At 37.3% G+C, this 13,574-nt stretch overlaps 1 protein-coding gene across 1 annotated transcript in view; it reads right to left on the reverse strand.

Annotated features, from left to right (window-relative positions):
- The window catches only part of Rubcn (rubicon autophagy regulator), a 70,906-nt gene that overhangs the window by 56,511 nt on the left and 821 nt on the right, over positions 1 to 13,574 (reverse strand).

Raw genomic sequence — 13,574 nt, forward strand, 5'->3', positions numbered from 1 at the left:
GCAGAGCACAAACCCATCATTTTTCAAGAAACCTGAAGATTGGACAGAAGTAGATAATTCTTTGCACTTAGTATTTACCAGGCACTCTTTGAGGAGCTTTGTGCATATTATATAGAATTCTCACAGCAAAAAGACATTATTACAACTCTCTGCACTTAGTACATACCAGACACTCTGAAGAGCTTTGTGCACATTATGTAGAATTATCACAATCTCCCTAGTTAGAAGGCATCATTCTTCCCACTAATTCAGGATAAGTAACTTGACCACACAGAGGAGCTAGGATTCAAATGTAGGTCTATCTGGCTTTAAAATTTATGTGCATTTCACTATATCAACTGCATTTAGAAATGTACTGAAGTTCTATCTTTCATGTTTAAAAATGATTCCATCTCATCAGGAAGACCATTTCTGAATTGGATACTCTAGTGGCCATAGACAGGTTATGTTCCCAGTACCCAGTCACAATATCCCAATTCTCAGGCATAAGGCATGTATTTAACAGTTGTCTATCTGGAGTTAAAGAGGCCATCAGTACCAGGAAGCATCATGAAACAACATCATGAACATTCTGAGTTCACCAACTACTAACAGAGAGAAAGTCTACAACAACAATATGAATGACTGTGGGGAAAACCCCACTGATGAAATTGTTTTGACAAAAGTTAGCTGGCTAGTTGGGTGTGGGTGGCACATGCCTGTAATCCCAGCAGCTCAGGAGGCTAAGGCAGGAGGATCTCAAGTTCAAAGTCAGTCTCAGCAATGATGAGGCACTAAGCAATTCAGTGAGACCCTGTCTCTACATAAAATATAAAATATTCTCAGTGGTTGAGTGCTGCTGAGGATTAATCCCAGAAGCAAAAAAAAAAAAAAAAAAAAAAAAAAAAAAAAAACAAACAAAGTTAGCTGGCTAAGAGATAAGTATAAAAAAGATAAATAGGCAAAGATATCTGAAAAGGAGATGTGCTACTGGTCTGAATGACAGGCACAGAATGGTATCTATCTATATATTTCATTGTCACTATTCGCATACTGAGAGGCAGTACAGTAAAGATAATAAAAGTGCAGATTCTAGAGCCAGACGGCCTGGGTTTAAACCCCAATACCAAGAGAGATTCACTGTATGACTACTTATCCTGTCCATGTCTAAGCTTCCTCATTTATAAAATAATAGTACCTACAGTACCTACCTCATACAATTGTTAAGAGGATAAAATAAATTAATATACGTAAGGCTCTTAAAACAGTGCCTAGCATATGGTAAATAAGTATTTGTTAAATAAACAACTAACACAGCTCCAGCTAAAAGAGGAAGGAAACTGAGCTTAAATTTGTGACTCAGTCTGCCCGACATGAAAGCAAAATCAAAATAACTCTAAAACTTGTTTAGATTTCACAGACATCTGGAGGAAGAATAAATAGCCATATATAAATAAGTAGAAACTGAAAAATGGAAAAGGGAAGTAAAATGTTCAGTTTCACTTAGTACACATCATTCATAGGTCTCTGGCAAGAATCTCAACATTCTATCAGTCCAGACTGTTCAGTCGGCCTCAGGGTATCTGTGTACATAAAAGTGGGATCACCTTAAAACAGCAAAATCTTCACCCAGGCACATTTCAATTCTCCCCTGAGAATATTTTCTCAGAGGTAAATCTTCTGCCTCTAGACTTTGGACCTCAGCTACTCCTAGACCATGACTTGTCTGAAATTGCTTCTAAATGTCAAGCAAGATTCTCTAAAGCCACATTCCTGCTGTAGCCCTGTCACCATGCCAGCCTTTTTAAGAAGTTAAGACCAGTTTTGTTGTTGTTACTGAGTGATGGTGATGGAATCAGGGCTTCCCTCATGCTATGTAAGTACCACTGAACAACACCCCACTGTGAGATCAGTTAAAATGAAGGAAACCCAAACAGAAGAAACACCTTTACAGAGTCCAGTTGACTGTTTGGGCATAGTAGTTTTAAAAATATTAAATCCCGGGGCTTCGGCTAGGGTTATAGTTCAGTGGTAGCGCGCTTGCCTAGCATGTGTGGGTTCAATTCTCAACACCACATATAAATAAATGAATAAGGTCTAACAACATCTAAAAAACATTTCTTTAAAAAAAATCCTAGGACTTGAGGTATAGTTTAGTGGTAACATGTATGAGGTCCTGGATTCAGTCCCCAGCTCCACAGGAAAAACAACCCAAAATACTGAAGTTTCCTAATTTCCAGAAGACATGGACATTCTGACAATAGTTCCATATAAATGTGCACTTGCTTAGTTTGCATTGTGGGGAAGAAGTGAAAGGTTTGAAGATGAAAAGGAAATGAGAGAAAGGCCCTGTCACTCTGACAAAGGGCACACACACAATTTCTGGTCTCATCAGCAAGTCACTATTCCCACGCCATTGACATTACATATACTCGCTTTTCATCCACGGGCCCTCCTCGCCTTCTTCTCCACACTCATTCCTGCCTCACCTTCTTCCTAGGCCAGTCATAACCTCTAACCTTTGCCCCAAGAAATTTTTCCCTCACCCTCTTAATATTGGTCCAGGCTGCTGTCACTGCAAGTTTCTGCCAAAGCACGAGTCTTGTCCCCTACTCCTATCTATAGACTCAGGCCTATAAAATTTCACTACAGTACCTCATACCTTTTCTCCCAGACTCCCAATATCCACCTCCTCTCCAGCAGTCTTGAATCCGAGCGTCACTCTTTTCCACTCCCCCGCCCTCAACGAATCCGATCCACCCCTCCTCGGTTCCCCCGTCCTATCCACGCCCTACCAGTCCCTACTCTCAAAAATTCTCCCCAACAAGTGCCCCGCGGCAGGCACCCGCAGGTCTGGGCGCCTGCCACCTCTCGCTGTGCTGTCTGAGACCTCCCAAACCCTCCCGGTGCTCAAGCCCATTCACAGTCCCAGACTCCCCAGCTCCCTCCTAGCCAACCTGCTCTCCTCAGGCAGGCGCTTCTCGCAGTCGCCGAGATCCATTCCCGTGCCCTCCGGCCGCATCCGGGGCTGCGAAGACGCCTCCTCGCTGAGGACAGGCGTCCCAGCTGCTTTGCTCCTCAGGGGGCCCGGAGCCCCGAAGAGACAGAGGAGACACCCAGGGCTGGTGGGCTCAGAGTGATGCACTATCCTGGAGCGGCAGCCGCGTCAGTGACTGCTGTCTCAGCTGCGGTTTCTATCCCTGCCACCCCCACTTCCGGCTCCAGGAACTACAACTCCCAGTAAGCTCTTCGACGATCCAGCCGCTTCCAGCATGCACCGCTCTACCCAATCCGAGGCCACGCTCGCGACGGACTGTAGACATCACCCGCGGGTGTGCGGGGTTTGCGCTTGGCTGGGAAGTGGGATCTATATCTGGTAGACGCCTGGTTTCAGGAAGTCATGAGGTTGTGGATGCTTAGGCACTTCTGTCCCCTTTACCCTGGGATTTGGACTCAGGTGTAAACTAGGAAATAACACCGGTCGAATCCAAGTTCGATTAACTCCACTTCAGCCCACCCTGGTTTAACACCTGTTGATAGTGTTGGGAGACCTCAAGCATTGAAATAAAGGGTGCACATGTTCTGAAGGGCACAAGACACTTTGGGATCACAAAATTAAAGCAGAAGGAAAAGGTTTCGGGGGAAGGTTTCCTGGAAGACTGATGTCAGCGCAAAGTTTTTAAGGATGAGCACGAGTTAACCAGGAGAAAAGGGGAAGCGAGGTGAAGCGAACAGCACAGGCAGACATAAGGAAGTTTGGGAACTGCTGATTCTGAGCAGTAATCCAAGTTGGGTAAGGGTGACAATGATGTGGCATTCCGGAGCAGGTAGGCAGATCGTGAGATGCCATTTTAAGGAACTTGGATTTTATATTGAAACAGTATATCAAGGACATGCAAATCACGTGATTTGATCAAACCTTAGAAAACTAACTTTAAAAATGTGGAGGGCTGGGGCTGTGGATCAGTGGTAGGACACTCGCCTAGCATGCATGAGGCCCTGGGTTCGATCCTCAGCACCACATAAAAAAACAAAATAGGGCTGGGGTATATAGCTCAGTTGGTAGGGTGCTTGCCTCAAAGACCCTCAGTTAAATCCCCAGCATTGCAAAGTAAGTAAATAAATATGAAATGAAGGTATTGTGTCCACCTATAACTAAAATAATATATATTTTTTTAAAAATGTGGAGACAGGACAGAGTATGCACTATGTTAGAGGTAAGGGTGGAAGAAAAGGCGGAGAAGACTTGGAATCCTTACAGGAACCAAACAGGTAATGCCAACGAGTGAAGTGAACTAGTTCCAAGAAACAACAGGAAATGGCAGGAATTCTGAACTGGAAAGCTCAGACCTCAACCAAAAAGAGAAGTTTCACCTTTGCTGTAACTGAGTATTATCAAATCAGCATATGAGCCTAGGGTTGCCACATCTGATTCTTCAAAAGAAGCTGGAACCTAAGTTGGGGTGTAGCTCAGTGGCAGAGTGCTTACACAGCATGTGTAAGGCTCTGCAAAAAAAAAAAAAAAAAAAGGCAGCTGAAATGTTGCCTAGGTTCAATTTCCAAGTTTTTAAATATTGCCAACAATGGGGGGGAGGCAACAAATTTTTAAGAATTTCAACACTGAACAGATCAAATAAAATTTGTAGGCTGCAGGTGGTCCTTGGCCCTTGGGTTGTTAGTTTGCAAGTGCTGGCCTAAAGCAGTGGCTGTAAAAACAAGGAGGTGCAGATTACAATATTAGGACAATAGAATCAGTGCTGATCTATGAAGGAGTGGATATGGCAAGGGAGGGATGGAAAGGGATCAAGGATAATTCCATGAAAAACTAATGACTATTAACACAACTTTTAGGAGTTTTCAGACTTGGGAAAATGTGTGTGTGTGTGTGTGTGTGTGTGTGTGTGTGTGTGTGCGCGCGCGCGTGCGCGAGCGACAGAGAGAATTAAATGAGAAAAGCTTTTAATGAAAATTATGATTTCATCTATAAAAAATTCTTTGTTCAAACTTTCTCATATTTTTCTACTAAAGAATTTATGCTTTTTAAGAAAGGGGCAGCTTTAGTCACTGGGGTTTCACTACTTTCTACTTCTACAAATATATGAAATTCACTTTTTGACATACAGTACAATCCCTAAGTAATGCAATATGATCTCAACATATACTTACAGTCAGCTTTATCAGGAAATCCTAAAACTACAATTATAGTAAAAGTTCTGGAAAACAGGATTTTATTTTTATATCCAAGTCTGGGTTTACATAAATTTTCTTTAAAGCAATTAGTAAGCATGGCAGTAATCTACACTAGCTATGTATTTACACCTGTGCTTTTCCGTCATCTCAGACTGTCATAAACCTAAATCCCTTGTGTTTATTCCATTGCTTCCCTTATTATCTACTTTCTTTGCATTTATCTATATTCCTAAAGAGTGTTATTTAGATTTTTTTATGTTGTAACATTATAAAAAGGGTATTAAGCAGTATTCTATGGGGTCTCACTTTTTTTGCTTAATATTGATAAAATTCATTCACGTTGTTATGTCACAGTTCGTTGATTTTGACTGCTGCATATTAGTCCACTGTATGAACAGTTAGTTCATACATTAGTCCACTGTATCACAGTTTATTTATTCTCTCTCCCATTGATAGGCATTTGAATTTCCAGAGTTTTATACTTGTAAACTCCTTCTGTGAACAGTCATACAGGTCTCCTCCTGTATATAAGCAAGAGTTTCTCTTAAGTGCATATGAAGAGTGGAATTGCTTGTTCTAGTTCTTGTTTGCATCATGGGTAGGTGCATGATTTTTAAAATAACTAGTTATTAAATTATGAATAATTATAGTCAGTTATTTAAAATAACTAACTAAATAAATAAAAATACCATGCTTGGAAACTGATGAGAGTATATCATGAACCAAAGATTATGATTAACCCAATTTTGTGCATCTGAAATCCAAATGCAAAAAATTGCCAGATATCCAAAAATATCTAGCATCATGGTTCAATAGTGTCACAGAAATGCAGTGGCCTTATTTAGCAATTACTAATTTTCTAATAAAAAATTTTTAGTTTCTTGCAGGGCTAGAGATAGAGCCTACAGCCTCTCACATGCTAAACAAGCACTCTAGTACTAAATTACACCTCCATCCCTGAATTTGTATTTTAGAAGTCACAAAACCTGAAGAAGTTTATGTGATCCTGATCAATCTGTTTGTTTTCAAGTTTACTAGAATGCTATTTTTATACAAACAGTAGGCCTTACAGAACCACTGGCAGAAAGCCAATTTCACTCAAGGATTAGTTAATCAAAAAATGGATTTTTAAAACCTTATTACATTTACCTATTTGCCAAAATTTACTTTTAAGGATTAGTATTCTTGAATATATTAAACAACTAGCAATACAGTCATGAATATGTTCTCTTTAAATATATTCACTAAAATTATTTTTAGCAATGTTTTTGTAGTATTCAAAATTTCTTTTTAAGTTTTTTTAGTTGTAGATGAACACAATACCTTTATTTATGTATATATTTTTATGTGGTGCTGAGGATCAAACCCAGTGCTTCGCACATGCTAGGCAAGCGCTTTACCACTGAGCCACAACTCCAGCCCCCCGTAGTATTCAAATTTTAAAAGCTTAGCAACGTCTTCTACTGGCCAAGTCAGAAAGAACTTGAGAATCAAATTGAGTTTGAAAGTTATTCTTAAACTCATAATGTATATACATATCTACCTTATCTTCAAAGGTAAACACAGCCCTACATTAACACCTTCTCAGATTTTCAGAGTAGAATTTTTTTTAACACAAAATGAGTCCATGAGTTTCTATGATATATATAATATATAATATATATGTATATATATTATATATATATGAAAGAAGAAAGGGGGAAGGGAAACCTCTTCACAGTAGAATGTCAACTAACAAATATAGAGGAATTGATAGAAAAATCACTATTTTGCAACCATCATAGTAATAATTGATTCAGTCAAGAATCAACTATGATGGGATATAGCTCAGTAGAAAAGTGCTTGCCTAACATGGGTTTAATCCCTGGTAACACACACACACACACAATTTGTTCTGAACACTATATTTACACAGCCTCAAAATATCTCTTCACAAATGACTTCATTACAAATAAGGGATAATACCTTTACAGTGCAGAAATCTGGCAGCATCAGTTTAACCAAATGATCAAAATTAAGATCACCAATAATAAGACAAAATGACATCATGTGTCCGATTATGTTAAGACACTGAAAAAGGGCTGGGGAGATAGCTCAGTTGGTAGAGTGCTTGCCTTGTAAGCACAAGGCCCTGGGTTCAATCCCCAGCACCGCAAAAAAAAAAAAAAAAAAAAAAAAAAAAGACACTGAAAAAGGCATGCTGTGACTTGCACAAAATTGAACACCCTCAAACTAAACACAAAGTAATAACAAACAAATGGAGTGATAATCTATGCAACAACTGCCTTCAAGTCTCAGAAATGTAAATATCAGCTGGGTGCAATGATGCAGGCCTTTAATCCCAGCTACTTTGGAGGCTGAGGCAGGAGGATGGTAAGTTCCAGGCCAGCCTGGACAACTCTTAGGGAGACCTTGTCTCTAAATAATTTTTGTTTTAAAAAGAGGGCTGGGGATATACCTCACTGGTAGAGCACTTGCTTAGCATGGGTAAGACCCCATTCAATCCCCAGCATGGTAAAAATAAATAAATAAATATCATAAAGGACTAATAAAGGCTGATAAACTTTTTCAGATTAAAGAAGAGGCAGATCAAAAAAATGCACCATGTGAACCTGGATTAGATCCTGGACTGGAAAAAGAATTCTATAAAGGCTTTTTCTGTATTAGCAAAACTTGGTTACAGACTATATATTGTATGGTTATGGACTACAATTTGTTGTAACATTAATGTTAAATTTCCTGAACTTGATAATTTTACCATGTTTATATTAAAGAACATCATTAAACATATATTTTAAAGAATCATGATTTTTGTAACCTCCTCCCAAATAAATTAACTATAATTATGTCTATCTACCTACCTATATGTAGACAAACAAATGTGGCAAAACTTTAAATCTTGTAAATCTAAGTGAAGAGTAAATGAGTATTCATTGTACTATGTTTTGCAACTTTTATCTAGATTCAAATGTTTAAAAAGTAAGCAAGGATCTTAGTATGGTTTTATTTTCTTAAGATGGTATCCTGATAACTATAATCAAAATTTTAGTGTTTCACATGGAAATTTCTTAGCTTAGCTTATGATTAAATTTTGAATATATTTTAAAATTAATTTGTTTTCCAAGTAGCTTGTCACTTTTATAAGTGTTCTTAGTCAATTTTGCCAAAAGATCAATTCACTTAATTTACCAAATGTACTGATTTACCAAAATTCTTCTTATTTTAGTCATATATACTTTATGATTTCAGAAACTTTTGAGGGATAGGGGTGTGGCTCAGTGGCAGAGCAGTTCCTAGTTTGAGCAAGGCCCTGGGTTTCATCCCCAGTGCTACTAAAAATAAAAAAAAAAAAAAGAAAGAGAAAAAAGAATTTTGCCAAGTTTTAATTACCTGGGTTTTATTTTGTCTTTACAAAAGTTTTTCCATCCCCTCTAAGCATTTATTCACTTACACAGGAAAGTTTATTGCCAGCCTTGGACCATGCATATAAATTTGGAATTTTTAATAAAGTGAAAATGAATAAAAATTTATTTATGTACTGAACAAAACCTTAACAGCTGAGGAATGTTCAATTTGTCCATATTCTGACATCTTACAGCTTTAGCTGGATGCTGGACCCAGAGAAGACCCTTTATGAGAGAGAACAGCATTAGTCCTTAGATCAGATTCGGTTCCTCATTCCAGAGCAGGGAATTGAGGTGCAAAGAGAAGAAGCATAAGGACAAACAGGAATGCCTAAAGGCCCCATGACCCTAGAATTCTGGCTCCACTGAACCTTCCAAGACTACTAATCAGTCCAGTATGAATTGAAGATATCTTTTTAAAGAAATAAAATTTATCTAAATAGGGGGAAACTGTGTGATTTATGAAAATTTGTTTAATTTTTAAAATTTCTACAGCTGGTCATTTAGTGAATGGATCTAGAACCCCTGGTAGTCAAGACCCCCATCCTGTCCAGAGAAGGCAAGACCTAAATAGGAGAGAGCTGAGAGATCCAACCCCTGAGTCCAGAAAGAATTCCCCTTCAAGTTCTCCTGTCTACCCAAACCCAAAGCGGCTTCCCAGAGTTACAGAACAACTGATAGTCAGGGACATGGGGATCAGTACTAGTCCTTTAAATGGGCTAGCTGGGATGGGCAGGCTCTCCATTAACTCTTGAGTTTTTTAAAAGGCAGCAGCTTTGCCTGAATCCCTGGCTGTTATGGTCTACTGTGTCCCCAACATCCAGCACAATCTTGTACACAGTATGAACTCAACTTGTTTGCTGAATGAATGAATAAACAAATGAATCCTGAGATTAAAAGGCAAAAGACTAGAATGGCAAAAAGTCAGAACCAAAGAATGAGCAAAGCAGGAGAGGAACAATAAAGCTTTAACAAGGTAGAAAAACAAAAACAAAAACAAAACTAACATAGCAGAAAGCATTGGCAAAGGCAAGAGAATGGGAAGAATTGAGCAGATAAGAGAAGAAAAACTGTACTTTATATATAAGTAGCTTACTGGTTAGTATACTAACTAGTATTTTGTTCTTTCACATATACAATACAAATTTTACCACTCTTATACCAGTATGATACACGTTACATCAGCAAATGAATTCTAGAAAATCTCTTGTGAAAAGCAAAAGAATTAATGCAAAAGACATTATAAGAAAAAGAAGTTACATACTAGTATTATTCTTAAATAGACAAAATTCCTGAGTGAAATACTAACAAATTGAGTACAATATAAAAATGATAATACACCATGATCAAGAAGATTTATCTCAGAAATGTAACATTTGAAAATCCATGTAATTCACCATGTTAGTAAATTTAAAAAGAAAAACCATTTGATTTTTGTAAAAGGTTCAACAAAAATATTAAATTCAATATTCATTTATTAAAACCCTCAGCAAACCAGCAACAGAAGGGAACTTCTTTAACCTAACAAAGGACATCTAAAAAAAAATTCAATCATATTTAAGGGTGAACGAAGGCTTCCCCTCTGAGGTTGGAAACAAGGCAAAAACATTCACTTTCACTTGACCATGATTAAACATGGTATTAGAGTCTCTATTCAGTGCAATAAGGTAAGAAAAAGAAATTTAAAAACATACAAATTAGAAACAATTATACTAAGTGAAATAATCCAGTTTTTAGAAAGTACATAGTATATAATTCCATTCTTCTAAAAGTCTAGAAAGTGCAAATTAACCTGGAGTGAAAGAAAACACATCATGGTTGCTTAGGCAGTAGGTGAGGGGAAAGATTACGAAGGAGCACAGGAAAACTTTTGGGAATGATGGACTTATTATTCTGATTATTATGGTGTTTTTCATAGGTATATGCACAGCATACTGTAAATATTGAACACTTTAAATATCTTTTATTGTCTATCAACATCTCAATAAAACTGAGAGAAAGGAAATTTAAAACTAATTTTAAAAAGTTAAGGGACTAAGAATGTGGCTCAGTGGTAGAGTGCTTGCCTAGCAAGTATGAAGCCCCGGAAAAAGAAAAAGAAAAAGTAAAAAAAAAAGTTAAGGGGGGATGTATATAAGTTGTGCTGACCTTTGAGAATGTAGATTTCTTTATAATTGTAAAAAGAGAGTCAGAAAGTGTTACTAGGAAAGTATGGTATGTTGTTAAGGTTGCCAGATATAGCAAATAAAAATGTCTCCCAGTTAAACTTGAATTTCAGATAAATGAATAATTCTTTAGTATAAATATATCCTAAATATTCATAAAAGTCTAGTTAAAAAATCTGGTTTATTTAAAACCTGGGACACACTAAAGAGTTGTTCACTGTTTATATCTGATCTCTCAGTTTAATGGGTCCTTTATTTTCCCCACTATCCTAGATGTTGTCTTACCTACTTTATGAAATCAAGCCTCTAAAAAGGGTGACTATTTGAGTTGTTTTGATTTAGATGAAGTTACTGAACTGCTGTATTCCTGTGTCCAGCATATTGCATTTTTCATAGTAGCTGCTCAGAAAATACCTTTTGCTCTACAAGCTGTGAGAAGATAGGCACTGCATCCATCTTGCTTACCATTTTATCCCTGGGGCCTATTACAATACCTGGTGCTCATTGAATACATGATTAAATGAATAGCTGACTCTCATGCCCCGAAAATTATAGGGTTGACCCTTTAACCCCAGCCCTTGTAGCTGGCTGATAGACTTCTTGGACAAGGCCCAGTTCTGATTTCTTGGCTTGTCTCCTTCTCCACTTTGCTGTGTGTTTTTCAGGTTGCTATTTTGTTTTGTTTTGTGTGTAACCAGACCTACTATTACCCACAATGCCTTTCACTCTTGTTTTCTTGCTTTTCCCTCTGGAATCTGGGGAGATTGCTCTGAGACTCTGAGACCCTCAGCCCAGGGGGAAAGTTGAAAGTCCAAAACACAACATCAAGAATTACTTAATGGAGGGGCTGGGGAGATAGCTCAGTCGGTAGAGTGCTTGCCTTGCAAGCACATGGCCCTGGGTTCGATCCCCAGCACCGCCAAAGAAAAAAAAAAAAAAAAAAAAAAAAAATTACTTAATGGGGCTGGGGTTGTAGCTCAATAGTTGAGTGCTTGCCTATCAAGTGTGAAGCACTGGGTTCCATCCTCAGTACAACATAAAAATAAGCAAATAAAGGCACTGTGTCCACTTACAACTAGAAAAAAATAATAATTATTATTTAATGAAAATATTGGGGCATATCTTTTTAGAGTTAAAATTTGGGTTAAGGTTTAAGTTTTGAACAGAAGACTAAAATAAAAAGAAATCTATATTATATTAGGGAGAATTTTATGTATTTGGGATTTTTGTTATCTGTTCTATAAATACCTAAATATAAAATGCTTCCAAATGCTAAGTACAATAATTTTCTTACACAAAATTGAAATATAACCTAAGGTTCCTCTCTGTAGTTTACTCCTACAAATGAACAGAGTTTGCAGAAGTTATTTCTATTGAGAGAAGGCTAATGTGGGGAAGAGTCTTGTGAGAAGAGGATTTTAGAACTGTAAGGAATCCTAGAAATAACTTAGTATAACTTATATAAATATAATTAATATCACTACTTTCTTGTTTTGAAGAGGAGTGTAAGGAAGAAGTACTCCCAAGATCACATGTGACTGAAATGAGTGAAAAAGTTATCATTCAATAAAACCTAGGTGTTCCACTGACTTTTACCCCTACAACCCACTCTCCCTAGTTGTTAGTAGTCCAGAGAAGGGTGGAGGTTATAGGGTGGAGTAGTAAAATCAAGACTCTTATGCCAAAAAACCAAAACAAAACAATCAAAAAAACTTGTGGCAAGAGAATCCATGCTATTCCCCTTGACAAGCTGAATTTTATTATTATTTTATTTTATTGCAGGACTAGGGATCGAACCTAGGGCCTCACACATGTTAAGTAGGTGCTCTACTACTGAGATACATCTCCAGCCCTTCCTGGGTCTTTTTTAGTTAAAACCTTCCTTCACCATTAAAATTCCTTGTAATCTTGACAGGTGTGTCCCAGGCTGATTCACTCTTTCTTAAGAGTTATATTTTTGGCACCGGGAAGAAAGCCAACTTGACCTTTGAGAATAAGCAGTTAACTTATAAATTCTCCAAAAGCTTAATAAAAAGCATACATTTCTTCAAGACTATCCAGGTTTACACATACACACACACACCACAAATGTCATGGTTCTTTGCTTATAATTAAGAGACGTAACTCCCTGGAATGGTTTGGTTTTATTCGTGCTACAGATACAAAGAACATTCACAAGCAGTTTATTGTTAAGGTAACCCCAAAATTATCACTGCAATCTTCTGCTTTGAATTCAGATACAGAAAGGGATGATGGGCCACAAATTTTTTTTTTGTCATCATTGTTGTTGTTAATAAACATTGGGAAATAAGTTACTAACAAACACAATGTGCAAAATAAGAAATATTTAAAGACATGGGATCCCCAAGCAAAAAATAGCCAATTGTGTCATTGCTGTTGAAGTTGGAAACCACATGACATTGTGACATTACTAAATTAAGCATAGGCTACTGTGGTTTTGAGATACTTTAGGTCATCATAAAGTTCTGGCTTGTTTCTATGCTAAATAAATTTTAGGAATTGGAAAGATTGCGGATATTTCTTAGTGGACAGAATAACTGCCCCTGTTTTTTGTTCTTGTTATTGTTGTTTTTTCCTTAGATGCAAATGTCTATTATAAGGATAAAATAATGCTTCCATATGAGCGTTCTGAGGGGGAAGAATGAGGTAAGAAGAAAGGGGATATCACATTTTGTAAACAGAATAAAATTTATTAAACAGAAATTCATCAAATATTAAGAAGCTTTCCTATAGGAATTATTAGGGGAAAAAAAAAAAAAAACAAAACCCGAATCCTACCAATTCCTATCGCAAATGAATTTGAGAAAAACGCAGC

The sequence above is a fragment of the Sciurus carolinensis genome, chromosome 9 (genome assembly GCF_902686445.1).
Source record: "Sciurus carolinensis chromosome 9, mSciCar1.2, whole genome shotgun sequence".
Classification (NCBI taxonomy): domain Eukaryota; kingdom Metazoa; phylum Chordata; class Mammalia; order Rodentia; family Sciuridae; genus Sciurus; species Sciurus carolinensis.